The sequence below is a fragment of the Aquarana catesbeiana genome, linkage group LG06 (genome assembly GCF_042186555.1).
Source record: "Aquarana catesbeiana isolate 2022-GZ linkage group LG06, ASM4218655v1, whole genome shotgun sequence".
NCBI lineage: Eukaryota > Metazoa > Chordata > Amphibia > Anura > Ranidae > Aquarana > Aquarana catesbeiana.
This window is the reverse complement of record NC_133329.1, coordinates 265823202-265850850: the sequence shown is the minus strand read 5'-3', so window position 1 is coordinate 265850850 and position 27649 is coordinate 265823202. Positions and strand designations below refer to the sequence as shown.

The following is a 27649-nucleotide window of genomic DNA, read 5'->3' as shown; positions in this document are numbered from 1 at the left end:
GAGCTAGAACACATGTCGAATGCAACCAACCAGGTCTTGTCATGTGGCCCTCACACCCAGGTTTCCAGCTCGAATGTCACCTCCGGCTCTCTCCTCCGCTTCCGCACCCCAGTGACACTTGTAAACACAGAGGCCTTCTGCGTTTACAACAAACAGCTTTGCTCTCAGTGGCTCCCAGATCTAACAGATCCCTACACGCACTTATGGCGGGGACATATCTTCAGAATTTGAGGGAAAGAACGATCTGCCTGCAAGGTGAGGCAGAGCTGCCTATACATGGAGGTACTAGAGCCAGGTCAGGTAGGAGAGAGATGCGAGGAAGCTTTGGGGGGTTGAGGATGCGCATACCAGAACTCTGTACGCTACGCAATGCCTGAACCAGGCACTCTGTATGCAGCACACTCCTCAACCCTGCACGCAGCACACACTCCTGAACCCTGCACTCTGCACGCAGCATACACTCCTGAACCCTGCACTCTGCACGCAGCATACACTCCTGAACCCTGCACTCTGCGCACAACACACACTCCTGAACCCTGCACTCTGCGCACAACACACACTCCTGAACCCTGCACTCTGCGCACAACACACACTCCTGAACCCTGCACTCTGCGCACAACACACACTCCTGAACCCTGCACTCTGCGCACAACACACACTCCTGAACCCTGCACTCTGTGCGCAACACACACTCCTGAACCCTGCACTCTGTGCGCAACACACACTCCTGAACCCTGCACTCTGCGCGCAACACACACTTCTGAACCCTGCACGCAACACACACACTCCTGAACCCTGCGCGCAACAAACACACACTCCTGAAGCCTGCACTCTGCGTGCAACACACTCCTGAACCCTGCACCCTCCGCGCAACGCACTCCTGAACCCTGCACTCCACACACTTCTGAACCCTGCACGCCACACACTTCTGAACCCTGCACGCCACACACTTCTGAACCCTGCACACCACTCACTCCTGAACCCTGCACTCTGCATGCAACACACTCCTAAACCCTGCACACCACACACTCCTGAACCTTGCACTCTGCACGCAACACACTCCTAAACCCTGCACGCAACACACTCCTGAACCCTGCACTCTGCGCGCAACACACTCCTGAACCCTGCACTCTGCGCGCAACAAACCTGAACCCTGCACGCAACACACCTGAACCCTGCACTCTGCGCGCAACACACTCCTGAACCCTGCACTCTGCGCGCAACACACCTGAACCCTGCGCGCAACACACCTGAACCCTGCACTCTGCGCGCAACACACTCCTGAACCCTGCACTCTGCACGCAACACACTCCTGAACCCTGCACGCAACACACTCCTGAACCCTGCACGCAACACACTCCTGAACCCTGCACGCAACACACTCCTGAACCCTGCACTCTGCGCGCAACACACTCCTGAACCCTGCACTCTGCGCGCAACACACTCCTGAACCCTGCACTCTGCGCGCAACACACTCCTGAACCCTGCACGCAACACACTCCTGAACCCTGCGCGCAACACACCTGAACCCTGCGCGCAACACACCTGAACCCTGCGCGCAACACACCTGAACCCTGCACTCTGCGCGCAACACACTCCCGAACCCTGCGCGCAACACACTCCCGAACCCTGCGCGCAACACACTCCCGAACCCTGCGCGCAACACACTCCCGAACCCTGCACTCTGCGCGCAACACACTCCCGAACCCTGCACTCTGCGCGCAACACACTCCCGAACCCTGCACTCTGCGCGCAACACACTCCCGAACCCTGCGCGCAACACACTCCCGAACCCTGCGCGCAACACACTCCCGAACCCTGCGCGCAACACACTCCCGAACCCTGCGCGCAACACACTCCCGAACCCTGCGCGCAACACACTCCCGAACCCTGCACTCTGCGCGCAACACACTCCCGAACCCTGCACTCTGCGCGCAACACACTCCCGAACCCTGCACTCTGCGCGCAACACACTCCCGAACCCTGCACTCTGCGCGCAACACACTCCTGAACCCTGCACTCTGCGCGCAACACACTCCCGAACCCTGCATTCTGTACGCAACACACTTCTGATCTCTGCACTCTGTATGTAGTATAATTCTAAACTCTGCACTGTACCTAGTGCACCCCAGATACAACTGGCCCTTTGAGGGCAACCATACTGCTGATGCAGCCCACGATGACATTGAGTTTGACAGCCCTGAGCTAGAACATGGCACATTATTACTATGGTGGGAAGATCTACTGATTGGATTCTCCAATAGATATAAGCTTATAGATTCTGCAGCCCAAAAGAACCCATGTGTAACTAAAGTCTGTTGGATTGAATCACCTGCTGGCTTCTAGAATGTATTTTCTTTTGAATTCTGCTAACAAGTTACATTGTCTGCAAGCATGAGAAAATTATTTTCAAGTGAAATGTAAAATTAGATTGCCATAAAGCAAAAAATATTTGTTACAAATGCCTAGTGTTTATTACACCGCTTACTACCCACTGGTTCATATAGGAGTGCAGATGAAGTTTCAAATGTTTTTCATAGTGAATATATGAATATGGCTTCTGGCATGCCAACTGAAAATTCTTGGGCCTAACATTTGTGAGCACTTATCGGAAAATTTGAACAACTTGATATGAGCCGAGTTGAAAGCAGCTGTTTCATCCTGACAGAAAGATATGAAGATCTTTCTGGCTGTGGGTGGCATAAGAATAAAAAGAACCAAGCCTGCATTTATGTTTAAACAATAACAAAAAAAGTAGATTCAAAAGTTGTCATCCTAGATTTAGAATTCACAATTGAGTCTTTTTATAGTACTTAAAGCGGAGTTCCGCCCAAAAATGGAACTTCCGCTTTTCGGAATCCTCCCCCCCCTCCGGTGTCACATTTGGCACCTTTCAGGGGAGAGCAGATACCTGTATAATCTAGGTATTTGCTCCCACTTCCGGGCATAGATAGCCGCGGGTACCAAATCTCTCCTCTGCCCTTAAAAGCATTCGATCACACCAAGTTTTTTTTTTAAATGGCGCAGTTGACATCTGGGTAAATGGGAAGTGATGCAGGTCATTGCTTCCAGGTCCCCATAGCCGAGAGTCGATCTGGACGTTGTTTGGCTCCCTGATCACCCGGAGGAAGCACTGGCTGATCGTTTGGGTGGGGGTCTGGTAGGACTGGAAAGCCTGAGAAAGCCGCGGAAGGTGACAGAAGGGAGGGGGAGAATTGCTTTTACATGAGATCCAACCGCCAGCTGTAAAAATGGTACCAGGATGATGCATGCAGCTGCGATATAACCACGTGACGACTAGCAACATATGGGTAGGTCAGCGGTCAGCAAGTGGTTTAATAACAAACATGTTATACTTACCTGCTCTGTGCAAAAGTTTTGTACAGAGCAGCCCCAGTCCTCTTCTTTTTTGGGTCCCCCGATGGCGGTCCTGGCTCCTTCCTTCCGCCGAATGTATCAAATAGCGTACCTCTTGCTATAGGGAGCACTCCAGCAGGCTCGCTCCTGAGCCACGCTCCCGTGAATTGAAATCATCAATTCACACACAGAGCATAGCTTGGCCCCACCCTCTGCACTCTCCTCATTGGCTCACCAGCGGTGATTGTGTAAATGCGGAGAAAGAGACCCGGGAGAGCCACTGCTCTCGTGTACATCGCTGGATAGAGATGGGGCTCAGGGAAGTACAAGGGCGGGGGGGGAGCTTCACCCAGAAAGGTTTTTTTTTTTAGGTAAAAAAAAAAAAAAATACTTTGCCTTTAGAAACACTTTAAACACTGTATGATATATAAAGCATTATACACTAAGGAGAGGAGTGTTAATTAGCACTTTGAATTAAATTATCAAGGTTCTTGGAAAAGAACAAATTAACAAGGAAAACAACAGTTTCAAAGAGGGCAGTCAGTATCCAAACAAGGTGCGACAGTGCCTTGAAAAGGTGTGATAGACCAACACAAAGTGGCACAGAATTGTGAAGTATAAGAAAAATGAAAAATGGTTATCAAAATGTTTTGCAACTAAATATCTGAAAAGTGTGTCGTGCATTTGTATTAAGCCCCCGAGTCAATACTTAATAGAACCACCTTTCACTTCAATTACAGCTGCAAATCTTTTTGGATATGTCTCTACCAGTTTTGCACATCCAGAGTGAAATTTTTGCCCATTCCTCTTTGCAAAATAGCTCAAGCTCAGTCAGATTGAATGGAGAGCATCTGTGAACAGCAATTTTCAAGTATAGCCACAAGTTCTCAATTGGATTTAGGTCTGGACTTTGACTGTGCCATTCTAATACATGAATATGCTTTGATCTAAACCATTCCATTGTAGCTCTGGGTATGTTAAGGGTCATTGTCCTGTTGGCAGGTGAACCTCCTCCCCAGTCTCAAGTCTTTTGCACACTCTAACGGTTTTTCTTCTAAGATTGCCCTGTATTTGGCTCCATCCATCTTCCCATCAACTCTGGCCAGCTTCCCTGTTCCTGTTGAAGAAAAGCATCCCCACAGCATGAGGCTGCCACTACCATGTTTCACGATGGGGATGGTGTGTTCAGGGTGAAGTGCAGTGTTAGTTTTCCGCCACACACAGCGTTTTGCTTTTAGGCCAAAAAGTTCAATTTCGTCTCATCTGACCAGAGCACCTTCTTCCACATGTTTGCTGTGTCCCCCACATGGCTTCTCGCAAACTGCAAACAGGACTTCTTATGGTTTTCTTTCAACAAGGGCTGTCTTCTTGCCACTCTTCCATAAAAGCCAGATTTGTGGAGTGCATGACTAATAGTTGTCCTGTGGACAGATTCTACCACCTGAGCTGTGGATCTCTGCAGCTCCTCCAGAGTTGTCATGGGCCTCTTGGCTGTTTCTCTGATTAATGCTCTTCTTGCCCGGCCTGTCAGTTTAGGCGGATGGCCATGTCTTGAAGAGAGTATTGCACAACTGCAAATCTACCATTTTCAGATGATGGATTGAACAGAGCACCGTGAGATGTTCAAAGCTTGGGATTTTTTTTTTTTATAACCTAACCCTGCTTTAAACTTTATCCATAACCTGTCTGGTGTGTTCCTTGGCCTTCATGATGCTGTTTGGTAAAGTAAATGGGGTAAACGGCGCTACCCTAGGCTGGAGAGGGCTATCTCAATCCCTCAGTGTTATAACAATGGTGCACCACCCAGAGGCTAGTGTGCTCCTATGGTGATAATCATAAGTGTTTAAATCACATATACCTACACATGATGTGATATGTAATAGCTAATTAGACGTGCAAACCCAAAACCAAAAAACCTCTGCTTTCACATTAGTTAAATAATCAATAATTAATATCCAACATAAATAACTATATTCCATCTGTGAAAAAAAAGCACCATAAACAACCTCAAAAGCAATGTGTGTGTAACTATAAATAAAAATGTAAGCACTGAGTTATCAAAACACAATGCTAATAATCAAAAATAGGTAAAAATATGACTAATAGTTCATTGAAAAATGTTATGTGTATTGACATGAATAGTCCCCAAAACAGTGATGTGTATTCTTGCTGTAACAAATGCCAGGAATTCCAAAGTGACCAAGTGCTCAGCAGATCAGGTGACTCTTGTGCTCCTTCTTAAGGGTCCCCACTGACCAGCTCCTATTACCCCTATAGGGGTATGAATACTTTTTCAAGGCACTGTATGTACAAGAAAAAAGATGGAAAATACGCAATTTGTTGAGGGCAATGGTCCCAATCTTGGGCATAGTTCTAAAAACAGCACCAAACTCTAAAATATACTTCCCAAGGAAGGCAACAGAGTGCAATTCCTAATTTTGTAGACTGTCAAAGGCAGGGTGGTCCCTGAATGTTGCACAGTTTGGTGCTGTTTTTAGATTTACATTTGCAAACACTGGATTACCCAGATAGATTTTTATCAACTCAATGCAGTATTCATTAACACAGCATTAAATTTATCTTTTAAATGCAAGCAATCTACCAAAATTTGACTTTGTTCCAGCCTTTTGCAGTCCCTATACAATAGAGCTCAGAGAGCAGAGGGAGAAGCAGCACAAGAGGCCATTTAGGTGAGCTGCAGTGCAAGATGCATGCTGATCGGAAGAGTGACAGAGAGATGAGCTCATCAGTGTGCTGCTTCTTCTTTCACTGCCCAGTCACAGGGTTGGGGTAAGGTGGGGAACTGAAAGTGGACGACAAAATCAGGTCATCTTCTCCTGCTAGAAAAAGCTGTGTAAATCTCAAGACTGAATGGACAAAAATACAAATCCTTTGGAGAAAAAACAGCTTTCATATACATTTCATCTGTATATTTAGCCGTTTGACAGAAATTCTCCTTTAATGCAAGCCTTAAATAGTTCTTTGTTCCGGATAGCAATGTCCCTACTCCCTTCTGACTTCAGTGAACCACATGACGAAGTTCGGTCATGAACCTATACATTACCAAATTACCTGGTGTAACAATATCATTTGCATACAGTCAGTAATAATTTTGTTTTTGTGACAGGGGATAATTAGAAGTATATTATGCATGTATAAAATTACATAATCTAAATTACCATTAATGAATAATACATTTCACAGAGAAGGCAAAAAATTCCAGGAATTAAGATGTAAAATATCATTATGCCATCTTGGAGAACCATAAAGCACAATACCAGTACCAAACCTCCCCATAAAATAAAATCATCAGATACTAAACAAAGAATGCACCATTATGAAAAACTTTCTTCTGAATTATGCTAGATAAGTCCATGTGAATAGGAAGTGATGCAACTTCACACATCCCCTTGGATGTGTCCTTACCTACTGAAGTGACATCAACCGACGCTTTCTCCTGGCTCTGTATTTCTCTACAAGTAGGGGAAGTGTCATACTTCTTCTATTAAGTAGAACAGGATTGGCTTATTGTTAAGAAAAATACAGCAGGCTTGTGCATATAATGGGCGAAGGGGTGTGGGGGGGGGGGTCCATCTTGTTTCACCTCTATTCTCCACCATTTGTTGTTATGGAAAATAATTCCTCGTAGGACTGGAAGTTCGGGAATTCTAGAAACTTAAAGGAGTTGTAAAGGCAAAAGTTTTTTTATCTAAATGCATTCCATGCATCAAGATAAAAAACTTGTGTGTGTAGCAGGCCCCTGAGCACCCCATAATGCTTGCCCTGAGCCCCTTCTCTATCCAGCGATGTCCACGATTCCCTCGGCCATCCGGGACTCTCCTCCTGATTGGCTGTGGCACAGCCACGGCGCCATTGGCTCCTGTAGCTGTCAGTCAGTTAGCCAATCAGGGGGAGAGAGGGGGTGGGGCCGGGTCGGGGCTCTGTGTCTGAATGGACACACAGAGCTCCGACTCGGCTCGGGTGCCCCCATAGCAAGCTGCTGGTCTATGGAGCATTCCTCAAGAGGGAGGGGCCAGGAGCATCGAAGAGGGACCTGAGAAGAGGAGGATCTGGACTGCCCTGTGCAAAACCAACTGCACAGAGGCGGGAAGTATAACATGTTTGTTTTTTTTTGTTTTTTAAAAAGCAAGACTTTACAATCACTTTAAATTATTAGGATGGACATGCCCTAAAAACTGGCAAATTATCTATTCTTTCTCTTACTTAAAAGAGAAGTATGTTTTTTTTGTTTTACCTATTCATACTTACCTAGGTGGATGCAGCATCAGACCGATGCTGCAGCTGTCCCCCAGCATCTCTGCACTAAGAACCGAGCCAGCGAGCACCAAGCCACCGAGCACCTTCCCAAGCGGAGAGCTACTGACTGTCAGTCAGCATCTCTCCTCTCTGCTCCTCCACACTCATTGGATCGCTGAGCTGTGGAGGGGCAGGAAGAGGCCATCTCAGCAGGTCGCTAATACTGCCATCAGTTAAGGCAGCTGGTGGATCCAGATCCGAATGACGCACTGCCTTCAACTGATTCCAGTGACGTCAGCGGAGAACGGACTTCAGACCGCTCTCCGCTGAAAATGGGTCACAGGAGTGCAAAACAAATTGCACTCCTGTGACCCATAGGAGAAGCCCAGCCTAAAAAGCTCAGGCTTCTCCTTTAAAGTAAAACTATAGGCAAAACTTTTTTTTTTTTTGGATAGAGTAAGGGAGAATTATAACCCGTCAGATTTTTTTTCGCCATCTGTGTCCCATTTTGGAAATAGAGAGGGTAAATCTCCTTAACAGGGACACAGACAGCAATAAAAACTGACACTCCAATTCACTTCTAGTCTATCTGAAAATAGAAAAAAAAAAGTTGCCCTTAGTTATACTTTAAAACAGGTTGGAAACCTTCCTGTGTAACTTGTACCTATAGGTAAGCCTAGAATAAGGCTTACCTATAGGTACTGCAAATATCTCCTAAATGTGCATCGTATATGAGATATTTACTGTATACTGCTCCGATGAGGCCAGTCACAGAACCGGAGTCCGCCGGGAAGGTAGATGAAGGAAGATAGATGTGGCCTGCTGCGGGGACACTTACCTGCTTCATTTGAAGGTAAGTGTCATTTGACACTTTCCTGCTTCATTTGCAGGTAAGTGTCACATAATGTGATAGTATGCAATGCATACTATCACATTATGCCTTTACTTTGCAGGGAAGAAAAAAGGAAAAAAAAACCACTAGGGTTTCCTGCCTCTTTAAGCCGGCCATACATGAATCAAAATGTGTGCAGTTCATCAGGGACCAGCCAAATTTTGATCCATGTATGGGCACTTTGTTTATGCAGAGGTTGATCTACCGATTGTACAACTGCCCTGATGAATTTTCCCTGCTTGATCAGCACCGCGGGCTATAGCCTGGAACGTTCATCAATCAAATTCTGATGGTGGGGGAGTCAGAATTTAAAGGCTTAGAGGTGAGGACTCCTGCTTATTTAATAAAAAAAAAGACTCTCTCTCTCTCACTGCGGCGCGCTATCCCTCCATGTTTCCTGTATTCACTTATGAGCTCCTAGAGTCTCAGATGTGCATAGAGGATGATGGCATATAAAATAGGAACAGTAGGTTCCTACTGAGGAAGTCCACACCCTGGGACGTAATGCGCATAGGGGAGAGGAGCCTAAAACCTGACATCATTTCGTGCTACAGTGGTAAAGCCAATACATGTGTACATCAGCACTGCTTTAGTGCCTTTTATGTGAGCGTTTTACTTTTAGTATATGGATCACTTGTGTGTTCTGTTCCTATTCTATATGCCATCATCCTCTATGCACATCTGAGACTCTGGGAGCTGATAAGTGGATACAAGATACACAGAGGGATATCACGCCACACTGATCTCATAACATCCCCTGGGGGGGGGAAACAGCTGGTTATGACTTACTGGTAATGCAGGGGTCATAACGTGAGGTGAGTGGCTGCTGTGCACAGGTGAAGGATAGCATGGGCACTTTGTGAATTTTTTTTTGCTGACACAGCAGTGGAATAGTAATAAAATAGTACCTAATGAACTACTTTCAAAAATAAATAAATAAGGAGTTTGCTATAAATACTGACTTGGACAATTTGCACTTTAACTTCTGATTATTTGCAGATTAAGTATATTTGATTGAAATTTACACTTACGCACTGTTGCATTTTTTTTTTTTTTTTTTTTTTTTTTTTTACACAGCCGTTAAATCTATGTATTAATCAATTGAAGTTGCGGTACACTATTTCTGGATGAAGAAAAAAAACATTTGAAAAAAGCTGTTAGGAGCGTTTAAAGTTTTTTCTTATCAGGAAAACGTTACCAAAAACTACAAAGACTTTTTTTCTGCTCCTAAATGCTGAAGCTTGAAAAATGCTTCTAGCATAAAATAGTGTGCAAGAACATATAGGAAAACACCATTGGCAGAATATAATAGTTTCTAGGAGCTTAAAAAAAAGGGAGCACGGAGCCATAGGACTCATGCACAATGCAACTCAAAGAAGCGGCTCTACAGTCTTTTGAGCTTTTTTCAGCTCTCATTTTTTCTGCCTGGAAACTCCCCTCCATGTTAGCCAATGTGTCCATGCACACTCTGTCTTTTTCAGGAGTTTACAGGCATATCCTCTTACAGGCAGAAAAAAAACCACCAAACCCATGTTTTTGAGAGGAGCTATGGAGCAGAAAAGATGCCTAAGTGCCCAAAACACGGCAAAAAACACGATAAAGCTCAAAGAAGCTTGAAAACAAAAAAAAAAAAAATGGAGAACTGAGCTGAGGGGAGGGTTTGTGAAAAAAAAAAATGCTTATGCTCAAAAAAGCTCAATAAAAACGTGCAAAAGAGCCCAAAAAAGTACAAGCTTCTTCAAGCTGAAATTAAAGCTCAAATGCCTGAAAAAGCAGCTTGTTTTTTTGTGCTGATCCCTTAGGGCTCTACATGGTTGTCTCCTGTGTTTTTTTTCACTTAAATGCAAAGAAACTGATCTATCTAGGAAGTAAAAACAAACTTTATACGTACCTAAGATCACTTTCTCCTGCATTTCATGCACACCAGCCTCAAAGACAAGGTCAGCTCTGCAAAGAGCACATTCATAAACGGATCTGAATGCATCCTATGGACTTCTATGTGCGTTTGTACACTAGACATTCAGAAGAGTTTACAAGCTCAACATTTTGATATGTTTACTAAATCAAGAAAAATATGAATTTGTGGTCCGTTTAGTGTTGGTTTCGCAGATTTGTAAATGCAACAAAATGTGTGCAACCCTGCTTTGAAGCATGACATCTAAAAGCAGGAGAAGTTATTTGGGAAGAGCAAAATTTTTTTCCCAGATCACTTCTGCATTAAGAAGAGCTAAACACAGGAACATTTAGGCCTCATGCACACGGGGCCAACTAGCTACTGTGTGTCCCTCCTAACCTTTTAGTGTACCCAGGAGGCACAAGTGCAGCATCCTGCATGGCTGCTTGCAGCCTATGTTTACAGCGGGCTTTGGCTGGAAGGGGCCAAACTCTGTACTGACCAGTGGCGGCTGGTGCTCAAAATTTTTGGGGGGGCGCAAAAAAATTTTGAAAAAAAAAAATCATCAATTGCTGACACTGTGCCCATCAAACGCTGACACTGTGCTATACGCTGCCACTGTGCCCATTAAATGCTGCCACTGTGCCCATCAAACGCAGCCACTGTGCCAAACTTTGCCACTGTGCCATCAAATGCTGCCACTGTGCCCAAACGCTGTCACCGTGCCCATCAAACGCTGCCTCTGTGCCAAACGCTGCCACTGTGCCCATTGAATGCTGCCAGTGTGCCCATTAAATGCCGCCAGTGTGACCCCCGCCCGCTCACCGTCTGCCTGGCACTTACCCTGTCTTGGTGGGGCAGCGGGTGACAGTGATGATTGGTGTCCTACATGTCTCCTGCCGTCCTCATCTCCCGTCCTCTCCTTCTGATAGGCGTCCAATAGCGGCGCCTGTTGTTTCAGCCAATTGGCGGAGAGGCGGTTTAGTGTTAGGAAAGCGAATAGTCCTTCGCTTTTCTAACACAGCTGGGTGACCTGTGAGCACCCAGCATGGTGCTCGCAGGTCACCTTTGACGCCTATTAGAGCCTATGGCTCTAATCAGGCGATTCAAAACACCCCCCGCTGCTGTAATTCAGGTGCCCTGTGCCCGAAAAGGGGGCGGCGCCTGAATAGAGGGTGGCAGCAGTGGCCATACATAGATTCATGCAATGCATGAATCTATCTACTGGTGATAGAGGGGTGGCAGGAGAGAGGGGGCGGTGCCCGTGCGCCCTTAATGCACAGGCTGCCACTGGGACTGGTACTCGTAGTTAGGGCCCTATATGTTCAGGGACAAATGTTTGGCATGCTAAAGGTCTGCATTCCGGGCATTTACCCCTGAATGCATAGGGCCTTAAACACGAGTACCACTCAGTAGAACATTCAGCCTCTGCACACGTCCCTCCCGGAGTCCCGGGCGCACTAAAATGCTGGCAGGGACCCACAGCAGCTAGACCCCCCCCTCCCCCGTGGGAGGGGGCCTGAGTCATTCTGATGAGATTATTCTTGTCAAGCTGAACTTTTTTTGTTTAACTAATAAATGAAAAGACTATACATTCCCTTTAGGAAAAGCTTCCCTCTCCTGTTTAAATATAACAGCAGAATGCCACTAAAAGAACAACAAAAATAACAAAATGTTTTCTTTTCCTATAACACGATACCAACAGAGGTATCCAATGCCAAAAAAATGATATTTTTCCATTTCCCGACACACAATAAACTAAAACAGAGAATCACTTTTCTGAAGAGTTTGTTCATACTTTACCTACGGTCTCTATTTTCAGTAGTTGCCATATAGGTGTTGACCCACAAGCTCAATGAATGAGACTACACATTACTATTCAGAGGTATAAAAGGCTATAGACGGCCTATAAGTGAGGCATTATTCCCTTGCACAGCACACGCAGATCTGGAGTTTGTTATTTTTCACAGTTTTTCATCCACCCTTATGGCAATGTGATGAATTCAAGCCAGAGTTTTGCAGTGACAAAGTTTCCAATTAATAAGCTGAAAACAACAGCCTATGTTATGTAAGCCCCACATTCCTGGTATTGAGCCTGATTAAGAAACAAAAATGTCTATAAACGACAGCTCACGTAGCAGAATCAAACTGACACTTAGCTCTGCTAGTTAGCTTATAGTGGTAGTAAACTGCACCAATTTGTATTTTTTTAAACCCTGCAAGGTAAAAGGCATAATGTGCCTTTACCTATGCATTGCATAGTAGCACATTATGAAATACTTACCTTAGAACAAAACCCTCCAGCTCTGCGCTGTCACCGCCAACAGGCGCTTTCATCTGCACTCGGTCTTCCTTGACTCCCCGGGAGTCAAGAACCGTAGCACAGAGCTCTGAAGAGACGGCACGGGTATACTTCCCCTTAAGGGCCCTTTCACACTGGGGCGGGGGACAGCGTCAACGGTAAAGCGCCGCTATTGTAAGCGGCGCTTTACAGTCGGTATTCGGCCGCTAGCGGGGCGGTTTTACCCCCCACTAGCGGCCTAGAAAGGGTTAAAAACCAGAGGCGCTTTGCCAGCGGTATAGCCGCGCCGTCCCCTTGTTTTCAATGGGCAGGAGCGGTGAAGGAGGGGACTTTTTTTCCTGTCCTGCTAGCGAACTGCTCCAGTGTAAGCAGCGGCACTTTCGGGTCGGTTTGCAGGCGCTATTATTAGCGCAATAGCTCCTGCAAACCGCCCCAGTGTGAAAAGGCCCTTAGAGCGCATACTGGCTGCATGCAGTGTGAATATATCCTAAACAGTGTAGGTTTAGGAGATATTCACAGTACCCACAGGTAAACATTATTATAGACTTACCTGTAGGTACAAGTGCCAAAAAAGGGTTTACTTCCACTTTAAAAACAGCCATTAAGGTGGTCCAATTAAATAGCATTCACAGTATAAAACTAATATATATCCCCTTGTCACTCCTGTTTCAAATGCAATAAAAAATAAAAAAAATTTTAAAATCAAGAAATATAGTTAAAGGAAACCTGAGAAAAACACATAAGGCTAAGACTAGGGTTCTATAAAAAAAACCTAAGGGCCCTTTCACACAGGGCCACTCCACTCCATTCCTCAGGGGATCCATGAGCAGATTCTCTTTTGAATCAAAGCTGAACAGAATGGATGTCAGGTTTTTTACTTCCATGCCCATTCAGTTTGTGCCCACATTTACACAGCAGACAGGGGTGGACAAGTGATAGTTCTATGGTTGGCCAGATGGAAACGGATTTGTGTGTACCTCCAATCTGTCAAGTTTAGGTCCGGAAAAACGGATCTGGACAGACTCAAAGGTAGGCGTGTGTATATGGACCTTTACATCAGCCTGCTCATAGAGCAGACCTGATCGAACAGCCCATATAAAAGGGCCCTTAGGGTTCCTTCAAAGGTTTCTAGGGGTCCCTGAACCAAAAAGCTATTTCTGCCTTTCAGATAAGTAATCACTGGCACCAATTATCATTTTAGCTATCTGGATGGGGGGCATTCTTCCCAATTACCACCAATATAAGGAACATTCTTCCCACTGACCACCATTATAGGGGAGACCTTCTTCTCTGATCTCCAACTTAAGGGGGCACTCTCCACTGACCATTCAGGTGACAAAACATTTTCGACGACTATTCACTCTCGGTGTTTCTTTTCATACCATTATTAATTGTTTTATTTCATTATCATTACTGAAAATAATTTTGCCACATAGAGCATCTCTGGGTGTTAGAAACAAAAACATATTCTTTTATTTATTCTTATATCTCCAATTTGCTCATCAAGCTAATGAACCATGAAGTATAGTTATAATATTTACTTGTTATTTTGAGGATTTCTCCATGTTGAGAATGGCTGTAACAGAAGGCAGTGATAGGGGGAGAGGTTAAGAAAAAACTACTAACACCCGTTGCATACCCTGTTAATGTAATAAGTAGAACTCCAGGGGCAAAAAAACAAAAAAAAAAAACAAACAATTTGGACACCCCACAAGTGAAATAAGCAACCTCTTATGCAGTAAAATGCTTGGACAGCAGTGCTGCTAGTTACTGTAGACATGATCGCTTCAGTCATAGTGGACATCACACAACGCACCACTGCAACTGATAGTTTCAGCTTTAGTACAATGGGAATCATGTTGTTCAGTCTTTTCTACATCACCCTTCTTCCACTTAAAAAAAGCCTTGTATTCTTTTCACTAAATACAAAGTGTTCTGTGAATAAGAGGAGAGGCGGGATGGGATCTCTCCTTGTCCAGTCACAGAAGGAATACAAAGCTTTTTGTAAATAGACTAAGGGCACTTTCACACTGCCAGCATCCGGGGATCAGTGGTAAAGCGCAGCTATATTTAGCAGCGATTTACCGTCATTTTAGCGGCACTAATCGGCCGCTAGCAGGGCGCTTTTAACCCCTGCTATCGGCCGAAAAAGGGTTATAACCACCGCAGCGACGCTTTGCCGGCGGTAGGGCAGCACTGCCCATTGATTTCAATGGGCAGGGGCGCTTTAGGACCGGTGTATTCACCGCTCCTACATCGCTGCAAAGAAGCTGCTTGTAGGACTTTTTGTGACATCCTGCCAGCACAGCGCCCCAGTATGAAAGCATTCGGGCTTTCACACTGGGATTGCAGCTGAGGCTTTTTTCAGGCGCTTTACAGGCTCTATTTTTAGTGCTAAAGTGCCTGAAAAACGCCTCCAGTGTGAAAGGGGTCTTAGAGTGCCAGTAAATACTTCTGCACAAAAAACCCTAAAAACTAAACTAAACTGGTAGTATACCCCGCTTTCACATTTTTGCCTACAATAAGGCTTACCTGTGGGTAAAATGAACATCTCCTAAACCGTAAAAGTCCTCTTTCCGGCAAGGGACTCTGATTTTCTGGCAGCATTCGCCGGACCTTCAGAGCGCATGCATCTCTGACGTCACCTTGCATGCAGCCACTGACGCCAGCGGTGCATGCGCTCCGAAGGTCCGGCGAATGCTGCTGGAAAATCAGAGCCCCTTGCCAGAAAGAGGAATCCCATGTGCATGCGCAGCAGTGACGTCATCGCAGCTCCGGCCACTCACAGCGCCGGAGCAGCGAACCCTGAAGTAATGAATAAGGAACATGTAAGCTCCTACAGCAGTGACCGGGAGATGATGCCGGCCCTTCGTTCTAAGGTAAGTATTTCATAAAGAGCTAGTATGTGGTGCATACTAGCTCCTTATACCTTTGACTTGCAGGTTTTTGTTTTTTTTTAAAAACATACAAACAGTATGTACACATGTACAAAGAGTTGTATGATACTGTATGGTGGTTTCCTCATCATCGCTGCTAAAATTGGGTGATGGGTTGTTTGCTGTGACTTTGATGCGTTTCACAGGACGCTGCCCACCTTAAGCAGACCCACAAGTAGTGGAATGCATTTTAAGGATCAGGCTGAAGCTGTTTACCGTAGGAACAACTCCATACGAGACCAATTGGTACACAGCCATTACAGCAAAACGAGTAGTCCTTTTAAATGCTAAAACCCAGGTACTCACAAATGTGGTGGTTGTTCCAACTGTCAATTCCTCTGGCCCGGAACGAGACACTGGTTACCAAATGGTGAAATCTATTAGGCAAAACACTTTGAATATTGCCAAACAATAGGCATTGTCTATTTAATGACATGCAAATGCGGCAGTTATGTCGCAAGACAAAACGCCATTTTTGACAACGCATATATGATCATGTACAGTATCTCACAAAAGTGAGTACACCCCTCACATTTTTGTAAATAATTTATTATATCTTTTCATGTGACAACACTGAAGAAATTACACTTTGCTACCATATAAAGTAGTGAGTGTACAGCTTGTGTAACAGTGTAAATTTGCTGTCCCCTCAAAATAACTCAACACACAGTCATTAATGTCTACACCACTGGCAACAAAAGTGAGTGCACCCCTAAGTGAAAATGTCCAAATTGGGTCCAAAGTGTCAATATTTTGCGTGGCCACCATTATTTTCCAGCACTACCTTAACCCTCTTGGGCATGGAGTTCACCAGAGCTTCACAGGTTGCCACTGGAGTCCTTTTCCACTCCTCCATGAGGACATCACGGAGCTGGTGGATGTTAGAGACCTTGCGCTCCTCCACCTTCCGTTTGAGGATGCCCCACAGATGCACAATAGGGTTTAGGTCTGGAGACATGCTTGGCCATGCCATCACCTTTACCCTCAGCTTCTTTAGCAAAGCAGTGGTTGCCTTGGAGGTGTGTTTGGGGTCGTTATGTTAGAATACTGCCCTGCGGCCCAGTCTCCGAAGGGAGGGGTTCATTGTCTGCTTCAATATGTCACAGTATATGTTGACAATTATGGTTCCCTCAATGAACTGTAGCTCCCCAGTGGTGGCAGCACTCATGCAGCCCCAGACCATGACACTCCCACCACCATGCTTGAATGTAGGCAGGACACACTTGTCTTTGTACTCCTCACCTGGTTGCTGACCACACACGCTTGACACCATCTGAACCAAATAAGTTTATCTTGGTCTCATCAGACCACAGGACATGGTTGCAGTAATCCATGTCATTAGTCTGCTTGTCTTCAGCAAACCATTGGCGGGCTTTCTCGTGCATCATCTTTAGAAGAGGCTTCCTTCTGGGATGACAGCCATGCAGAACAATGTGATGCAGTGTGCGGCGTATGGCCTGAGCACTGATAGGTTGACACCCCACCCCTTCAACCTTTGCAGCAGTGCTGTAATCTATTTCCCAAAGACTACCTCTGAATATGACATTCAGCATGTGCACTCAACTTCTTTGGTCGACCATGGCGAGGCCTGTTCTGAATGGAACCTGTCCCGTTAAACCGCTGTATGCTCTTGACCACCATGCTGCAGCTCAGTTTCAGGGTCTGGGCAACCTTCTTATAGCCTAGGCCATCTTTATGTAGAGAAACAATTCTTTTTTTCAGATCCTCAGAGAGTTCTTTGCCATGAGGTGCCATGTTGAACTTCCAGTGACCAATATGAGAGTGAGAACGATAACACCAAATTTAACACACCTGCTCCCCATTCACACCTAAGACCTTGTAACGCCCCCTTTGCAGGCAACTAAAGTACCGGGTCTAAATTACGTGGTTAGCTTTAAACCTTTTTTGTTAAATGTTGTATATAGTAGTTGTTTATTAATGTGTTTTTGTTTTTTTTGCTGGGCTGGATATTTTTTATGTTTGACATTCATATATACTGTACATACAGTGAGGGAAAAAAGTATTTGATCCCCTGCTGATTTTTGTACGTTTGTGTTTGCCCACTAACAAAGTAATGATCAGACTATAATTTGGTACGTTGATTTTAATAGTGAGAGACAAAATTCCAAAAGTAACCAGAAAAACGCATTTCAAAAAAGTTATAAATGGATTTGCATTTTAATGAGGGAAATAGGCATTTGGCCCTTTCACAAAACATGATTTAGTACTTAGACAATTAAATAAATGCGTTTGCGCTAGAAAAATTATGATAATAAAAGTGAGAATCTATATGTGAAAAATTAAAATAAATACCAATAAATCTAAAACAATATTTCATAAATAACAATCTGTGATAAATAATTAACAAAGCGCAGCGTGCATATATGATGTTGAAAATCCAAGTGCAAACTTAGGCTAAAAAAAGTGCCCACTCTTTCCAAAGAGTGATTAATAAAGTTCATAAATGATGAATACAAAGTGCACAAATACAGTGTCCATCAATAGTGACATCCATCATGCTCATCCAAAGAGTGTAAAAAAATCATGCTCCAGTGCTCTCCGGTGACCCCAAAAGCATATGCGCTCACCTCAGGGCGTGTGACACAGTAACCAAACTATGTCAAATCACGCTTTGGAGCCACTCCTGGGCTCTAAGTGGTATGCAGGTGCTGACTTCCAACTCTGGACCTGAGCTGTGGCTTCTTCCTATATAATTCATTTATAGCTGTGCTGACAGCCAGAACAACAGCAGGATCAGTGAGTTCTGTTGTGGAGACTACAATACGAACTTTATTAATCACTCTTTGGAAAGAGTGGGCACTTTTTTAGCCCAAGTTTGCACTTGGATTTTCAACATCATATATGCACGCTGCACTTTGTTAATTATTTATCACAGATTGTTATTTATGAAATATTGTTTTAGATTTATTGGTATTTATTTTAATTTTTCACATATAGATTCTTACTTTTATCATAATTTTTCTAGCGCAAACGCATTTATTTAATTATCTCGTTATTTACACGGTTATGGAACGTGATTAGTGTTTGCAGCTGGCTATTACCATAGATTTATTTTGTAGGCATTAACCCATTTGTGGCTCGCAAGATCTTTCTAGATTTCATGATTTAGTACTTGGTGGCAAAACCTTTGTTGGCAATCACAGAGGTCAGACGTTTCTTGTATTTGGCCACCAGGTTTGCACACATCTCAGGAGGGATTTTGTCCCACTCCTCTGACATTTGGTAACTCGAACCTTTCGCTCCCTCCACATATTTTCTATGGGATTAAGGTCCAGGAGACTGGCTAGGCCTCTCTAGGACCTTAATGTGCTTCTTCTTGAGCCACTCATTTGTTGCCTTGGCCGTGTGTTTTGGGTCATTGTCATCTGTGACCCATTTTCAATGCCCTGGCTGAGGGAAGGAGGTTCTCACCCAAGATGCATACTAGCACATTATGTGAAACTTACCTAAAAGCTAAGCATTCCAGCGATGCGATGTCATCGCTGGAAGCCGCTTTCATCTTGACCTGTCTAGCTTCCGCGATGTCACTCCCGCACATGCGTGTGGGAGCCACCATTCAGGGAACAGGGCTCTGAAGGAACGACATAGACGGCCGTTCCTTCAGAGTGCATGCACCAATGATGTCATTGGCTGCATGTACACTAAACATCTCCTAAAAGGCGCACGTTTAGGAGATATTTACACTACCTATAGGCAAGCCTTATTATAGGCTTACCTATAGGTAAAATTTAATGTTGGAAGTTTACTTCCACTTTAATGATTAAACAAGTGATCTTTCTGAAGAATGTGAAGATTGAGATCCATTACCAAATGATGATTTTTATTTGGGGTGGGGGGTGGGGGGTTATTATAATGATCTCTCAATTTGGGGAGTAGGGATGCAGTTGGGACTTTTTAGGGCCCTTCATCAATTTTATGAATCCATTCTTTTTTTCCCAACAACCCCATACATATTGACAATTTCAAGCTACTTCTGAGTATTACGATTATGCCCTTCTCTATATTTCCTAGATATTTACCACTACCAAGACCTGTTATTGAAGCTTGTACCATGGCCTATGGTGACACAGTGGACATATGCTTGACAAACTGCCCTATCTGCTACGAAAGCAACAACTGGTCTTAATATTATTGTGTTTATCTTTGTATGCTTGTTTATACTGTACTTATATGATAGGTATAGTTATGTAGTGCAAGAAGCTCTATTGAATAGTCTTTGTATTGAAGTTGACCAAATATATTATATATATATATATATATATATATATACATATATACACACACACACACAATATATATATATATATAATCTCACAAAAGTGAGTACACCCCTCACATTTCTGTAAATATTTTATTATATCTTTTCATGTGACAACACTAAAGACATTACACTTTGCTGCAATGTAAAGTAGTGAGTGTACAGCTTGTATAAGCCCCCTTTCACACGAGGCGGACTCCGTTTCTACGGAGCCCGCCTCGGTCCGCCGGCTCAGCGGGAGATCAGTCCGTTGATCTCCGCTGAGCCAGCGGATGACAGGTCCCTCTCTGCTTACTGAGCGGGGAGGGGCTTGTCAGGCGCCGCTGCCGCCTATGGAGGGATCGGACGAAAACGGACAGCATGTCCGTTTTTGTCAGATCTCACCCGATCCGCCAGCAACGAACCTGGACGTAGGGCCATCCGTCTGCTTTTAGCGGATCAGATGGGGTCGGATGTCAGCGGACATGTCTCCGCTGACATCCGACGCTCCATAGGCTAACATGGATCGCCCGTTCAGGTCCGCCGTCAAAACTGACAGGCGGACCTGAATGGTCCGATCGTGTGAAAGGGGCCTTACAGTGTAAATTTGCTGTCCCCTCAAGCTAACTCCACACACAGCCATTAATATCTAAACCACTGGCAACAAAAGTGAGTATACCCCTAAGTGAAAATGTCCAAATTGGCCCAAATTAGCCATTTTCCCTCCCCGATGTCATGTGACACGTTAATGTTACAACGTCTTGGGTGTGAATGGGGAGCAGGGGTGTTAAATTTGGTGTTATCGCACTCACTCTCTCATACTGGTCACTGGAAGTTCAACATATTTACAAAAATGTTAGGGGTGTACTCACTTTACTGTATATATACAAAGATAGATAGATCTATATAGATATATAGATAGATATATCTATCTATATAGAGATATATAGATATATCTCGATATAGAGATAGATAGATAGATAGATAGATAGATAGATAGATAGATAGATAGATAGATAGATAGATAGATAGATAGATAGATAGATAGATAGATAGATAGATAGATAATTTTTCTTCCTGATGAAGCGGGCAACGACCTGTGAAACGCATCCAAGTCACAGCAAGAAACCCATCACCCAATTTTAGCAGCGATAAGGAAACTACCATACAGTCTCATCATACAACTCTTTGTACATGTGTAATGTTTGTACTGGTATATATGAGTCCTTTCAATGTTTATATGTTTTTAATTCTTGTATAATAAATATTTGATATTCTATCATATTTAATGCAGTACCATCAAAGTCCTTAATTATGGGTTTTGTGCAGATTTCTCCTAGGACGTGGTACCAGACACTGTGTCCAATATTTAGAAGGACCCTCTTGCTATTCCTTCCTCCTGTCTACTATTTTTAAATACTTCTGCACTCCGGGGCCACAAACATTTCTCTGCTGGCCTGCATGGGCTGTCAAACTTCCAACACAAAACCATAAGACAAAGCATAACTGTGCATAAGAAATATAAATATTATTTTACCAAGCAAGCTACCAATCAATATGGTTAACACTACAGAGAACAATGTAATTTGTTTTTTGTTTTTTTATTTTCAGTAAAATCAGTGTTTGATCGTTTAAAGTATTTCAACAATAAAAGTTATGACTGTTAAATCTAAATCAGCACACATCTCAGTCATTATTATGTGTGCACAAATTATTGAACTTTGAGACATCCTTTGTGTAAGGTAAAGTGCTGTGTCTAGACAAAGTACATCTGACAAGAAAATAGCACCAGGCACTCCCATATGAATCATCTGCTACGTGTACAGTGACTGCAATGGCAATATAAAACTAAGGTAACCAAATGTCCCTCGCTGGCAGGGGCATTCCTGATTTTCATTTAGTCTAAACTTCAAGTAGATATTAAAAAGACACAACAAGCTCGAGCCCTTAGGGACTCGAAGCTTTTTCGCCAACTAACTAGAAAACATGCTCTATTTGATGCCTGGAGGGCCCTCCACCCGGGGGATCGGCAGTACACCTTTTACTCAGCCCCCCATAAAACCCACACCAGGATTGACTACTTTTTTGTTAACAACTCTACTCTTAGAATAGTTCGAGAAGCCAAGGTGCTCCCAATCTCCTGGTCCGACCACGCCCCGATCACTCTTACACTAGATGTGGAGTCCCCCAACCCTAGGCCCTGTAACTGGAGACTAAACACTTTTCTCCTCCAACACCCTCAATCAGCCACGGAAATAACCTCTTCCCTGAAATTGTACTTCAAAGAAAACAATACCCCTGACATCTCCCCTGCTACACTATGGGAGGCCCATAAGGCGGTCATCAGGGGTAGATGCATAGCCCTATCGTCGGCTATGAAAAAAGATGCATTAGCCACAAAACTCCGAACTGAGAGGGAACTACGGGTTCTGGAGACGCAGCTTCAAACATCCCCTACCATACCCCTTCTCAGGAAGGTTATCAAACTTAGGACGATACTAAAGGACTTTGCATTGGGCCGAGTAGAAAAAGCCTTGCTTCGATTAAGGCAGGTGTATTATGATAGGGGAAACAAGGCACACTCATTGCTGGCAAAAAAGTTACAGGAGAACACCCTTAATGCAACACCACACCAAATTAAAAATAAAAAGGGTTCCCTGTTGTCCCATCCTAAAGATATTGCACACGCCTTTGCAGACTTTTACACTGACCTCTACAACAACCCAGACATCCCAAAAAATCCTCTCACCCCAGAGCTCTCACTTAGACTACAACACTATCTAGAACAAAGTGGTGTCCCCCACCTACAACCCGCAGACCTGGAGGCACTAAACGCACCCATTACAGAAGAGGAAATAGAACTTACAATCAAATCACTACCATCCCGTAAATCGCCAGGCCCCGACGGTCTACCATATGAATACTATAAAACTTTTCTCCCGCTCCTACTACCTCATATGAGTAGACTGTTTAACACCTTTCTTCGGGATACCCCGATCCCAGCTGACATGCAAAGATCATTTATCACCCTAATCCCCAAACCAGATAAAGACCCCATATTATGTGCCAACTATCGACCCATTGCCCTTTTAAATTCCGACTTAAAAATTTTCACGAAAATACTCTCAATCCGCCTAAATGTAATTCTCCCCTCCCTCATACACAAAGACCAGGTAGGATTCGTGCCACTTAGACAGGCGGGAGATAACACAAGGAAAGTAATTGATCTGGTGGATGTGGCGAACAGGGAGGATTCGGCGTCTCTGCTTCTAAGCTTGGATGCCGAAAAAGCATTTGATCGTTTAGGTTGGCCCTTCCTGTTCGCAACCCTACAGCACATAGGAATGAAAGGTCCCTTCCTACGAGCGGTGCAACACCTATACTCCAACCCCACTGCACAGGTCAGAACTCCCTTTGCCGTCTCGGCCCCGCTCTTAATACACAACGGTACAAGACAGGGGTGCCCCCTTTCTCCCCTACTGTTTGCATTATGCATAGAACCTCTAGCGGCCCATATCCGGGGGAATCCAGATATTCACGGAATATCAGTCCGTGGTAGGGAGTTTAAAATCTCATTGTTTGCTGATGATATCATTATGACCCTGACACAACCTAGAATATCTCTCCCGAACCTCCACGCCGAGCTTGATAAATATGGGGCACTATCGGGCTATAAAATTAACACGTCCAAATCAGAAGCCCTCCCAATAAACATCCCAGAACAGGAGGTCGCACAACTACAGACCAACTTCCCATATCACTGGAAAACTACATCCTTAAAATATCTGGGAATCCACATTACCCCAACATTCACAAAACTCTACCAGGAAAACTTCCCCCCCCTGTTTCATTCCATTAGATCCATGCTCCTCAGATGGAAAAAACATCACCTCTCCCTACTGGGACGAATAACATCCATCAAAATGACAATCCTCCCAAAATTACTATATCTATTTCAAACACTGCCCATCCCAGTCCCATCTAAACATCTCAGAAAACTTCAGACAGACCTACTTAAATTTGTCTGGAATTATAAAAGGCACAGAATCCCCCAATCAGTCCTTATGGCAGCCCGGTCTGACGGTGGCCTTGCCTTACCGAATCTGATTAAATACTATCAAGCAACTCAACTTAGAGCTATAGTCTCGTGGTCCACCCAATGGTCCTATAATAAATGGACAGAAATCGAAAAAATCTGGCTAGCCCCGGCCCACCCAAATAGCTTGCTCTGGTGTGCGGATGCGGAGGTGCCCCCTGAACGCCTACTAGGAACTATGTCCCAACTCCGTAAAACGTGGAAAGCATTGCGCTCCCCACATGGCCTTTCATCTGAAAAATCGCTGTTAACCTCCTTTATATTCAATCCCAAAGTGCCGGATAGCCTCACACATCAGATGTCCTACCCATGGTCCTCCCGAAACTTGTTCCATTTCGGCAACATAGTAGATCCTAGAACACGTAGATTACTAACCTTCTCTGAACTTCAAAATAAGCACGATATACCACGCCAAGCCTTTTATAGCTATTTACAGATCCGCCACTATGCCCTGACCATAGCGCCTGACCTGCGTTTCTCCTCCTTAACCCCCTTTGAAACCCTGGTTATGGCAGGTTTGACACAGAGGGGACTGATCTCTGATATCTACAAAATTTTAAATTCCTACTCAACAGAGACACAAGGCAAACACCTCTATATGGTTAAATGGGAGAAAGCCCTGAAGGAGGAACTCTCCATAGAACAATGGCAGGTGATATGGTCCCAGGCAACGAAAAGCTCAATTTGTACCCTATACAAGGAAAACGCTTACAAAATAATCTTCTTTTGGTACATGACCCCCGATGTACTTCATGCCATTTACCCCACTAGCACAGATCGATGCTGGAGGTGCTTGGGAGCCAGGGGTACCCTCCTCCATATCTACTGGGAATGCCCTCAAATTGTCACCTACTGGGGAAAAGTCCAACAGTTACTGACCAATCTCCTGGGAAAAACACTCCCTATGACCCCTAAATTTTTCCTGTTGGGCTTGGCCCCACTAAAGCTTTCCAAAACTAAAAAAAAATTAATACGCCACATTCTAACGGCAGCACGATGCCTCATAGCACTGAATTGGAAAAAGAAATCCCCCCCTACTTCTGAAGCACTTTATGCCAGGATTAAAGATATAGAGCTGATGGAGAGGATGACGGCCAGGATGCAGGACAGACTGGAGGCGCATGATAAAGTTTGGGAGCTGTGGCGCCTCCGGGAGGACTCCTTATAAACGAATCATTGACTCACTCAGGTGACTTTAGCCCTTTCTTCTTTCCTGTTCTTTTCCCTCTCCCTTTTCCTTCTCTTCCTTTTCTTTAGTTTTTATTACAAATGTTGTCTTTGTTACTGGATACCAGAGGTTTGCTCCGGGCATGTGGTGTTGGGGGGATGTGGTGACCGGGCTGACCTGGGGGCCATAGTCCTCCCCCGACACGCTGGGGAGAACACTGCACGTACCTGTACTTGTTTGTTTATTATTATGCATCGTGTTTCTCTAACACCTCAACCGTTGTATTCTATGCAATGTAAACTATGGTAACAGAATAAAATAAAAATGTTATTGGAAAAAAAAAAAAAGACACAACAAATGCAAATCAATATTCATTAATACATGATTGCAAAGTTAAATATGTGTAACAATCAACGTTGACGCTTGTTAGCTGCATAGGAATTTCTGGGCCTCTGGCAGTGGATTAGGCAGCAGAGGAACACTGGAAAGGAAAGAGCAGGCCTCTTATGGAGCCAGCAATGACACGACAGTGCTACTTATTGCCAGTTAATATAGTATCAATTATATATTCAGGCTAAGGTAGTTAAAGCCAATCACTAGTATGCATCTGCACGTACCCTTATCTGCATGAGAGCCTTCAAATCTTGAGTGCCCTATATGTAAATTCCACGGTTAGTAAACTGTGTATTAGAGTAACATGCCCAATTCATTTAATTTAATCCAGTTCAACAAAATACAATGATATTCATGCAGTAGCTATGTAATCTGGCACATTAGTACTGGGTTGGCCAATAGTGAAAGAACTGGCTGTTTATTATTATCAATGAAGTGGGTACATCATGAGAAAACATGATCCGTCTGCCATCCATTCATCCATCAGAGTTTGCCCAGAATAGTTTGCTAAACTCCTGAAAAAACTAGGGCACGTGTAACCATCCTTTAAGTTAAAAGGTAGAGTTTCAGCATTGCTCCCATGCGGTTGGAAGAGCTTTGATGGAGCTGTCCTGCAACACCTTGGGTGGCTCTACATGGACATTTCTGACTGGTTCGCCACACATGATGGCTTACTCGTGATACTTTCAGGCTAGTTTTTAAGGAAGGCAGTCTTGTCCTTACCATAGGCATTCGAGACATAAATAATTAGCTCTTCCTCCTTTTTCCTTGTCAAAAGAAGTTTATTGAGTATACAATGTTATAAAGATACATAAAGTAAGTTTACAGGGATCTATAAAGTAAGCTCATTGTTTTACAGTAGGGTTTATATAGGTAAATATCATTAAATTTCAAATATTAAACATTGGGTTCACGTAAACCTAAATTAAAGATATATATAATTACCTTAGTTACTTTTGTAGGTATTTAAATGATTTATACCTACTATACATATTGTTTACAAGTAGAGTGTATATAGGTCAAATAAATTCTGATAATGAGCTTTAATCGTAAGGTGGAGAAAAGGAAAGAGAAAGAAGAAAAAGGGTTGAAAGGTAGAGGTATGGTCCACAAGGTTGTCCCGCTCGTCAGTTTATTATTCTTTTTAGTTTTCTTTGAAGCCTTAGAATGGGTGTCTCTGTAAGTCATTTAATCTGTTACCATGGCAACAGGACAGAGTCATTGAAGTTTGACAGGAACTGTTGTTTTATCTAAGGATGCCAAAGTTTTTCAAATTTTGGAATTTGATTTTGATCGATGGCTACCATCTTAGCATGGGACATTGTATTATTCATTCTGTGAATTGTTTCTGCTAGTAACAATGTAGGAGATTTCCATGCCTTGGCCACTGTTTGTTTTGCAGCCGTTATTAGTTGGATCATAAGTTTGAATTGAGAGAGTGTTAACCATTCCGGTTTTAGATTAAGTAAAGTTAAATATGGATCTGGTTGTATTATTTTTTTTAATATTTTAGATGCAATCACGAAGACTTCCTTCCAGAAGGTTTGGATTACTGGGCACGTCCACCATATGTGTAAATATGTGCCTATTTCTGGGCATCCTCGAAAACAAAGAGCTGAGGTATTAGGTGAATATTTTGCCACTCTAGCGGGTACAAGGTACCAGCGAGTTAGGACTTTATAATTTGTCTCCAGTGCTAAGATGTTGGGTGAAGATGACTTAGATGTGAGCCATATGTTAGACCAGTCTGTGTCTTCTAAAGTTCGTCCCAGGTCCTCCTCCCACCTCTGAACGTAAGAGGGTCTATTAAGATTTGCTACTCCATATAATTGATTATAAAGTGATGAAATTGTACCTTTAGCAAATGGATCTTTTGTACAGATTGATTCAAAAATGGATAATTGGGATAATGGTGTATCCCCCTTTAGGAATGGTGTATAGAAATTTTTGATTTGGAGATATCTAAATATCTCAGAGTTTGGTAGATCATATTTTTCTCTAAGCGATGGGAATGAAAGGAATGATTTAGATGCTATGAAGTCATTTAGTGTCTGAATGCCTGATGTTGTCCAAGCTTTAAAAGAATTTGGGTAGAT

At 43.8% G+C, this 27649-nt stretch overlaps 1 protein-coding gene across 6 annotated transcripts in view; it reads right to left on the bottom strand.

Moving 5' to 3' along the window:
- Positions 1–27649, bottom strand: part of NBEAL1 (neurobeachin like 1) — a 371002-nt gene that overhangs the window by 285396 nt on the left and 57957 nt on the right. The gene's annotated exons all lie outside the window — the stretch shown is intronic.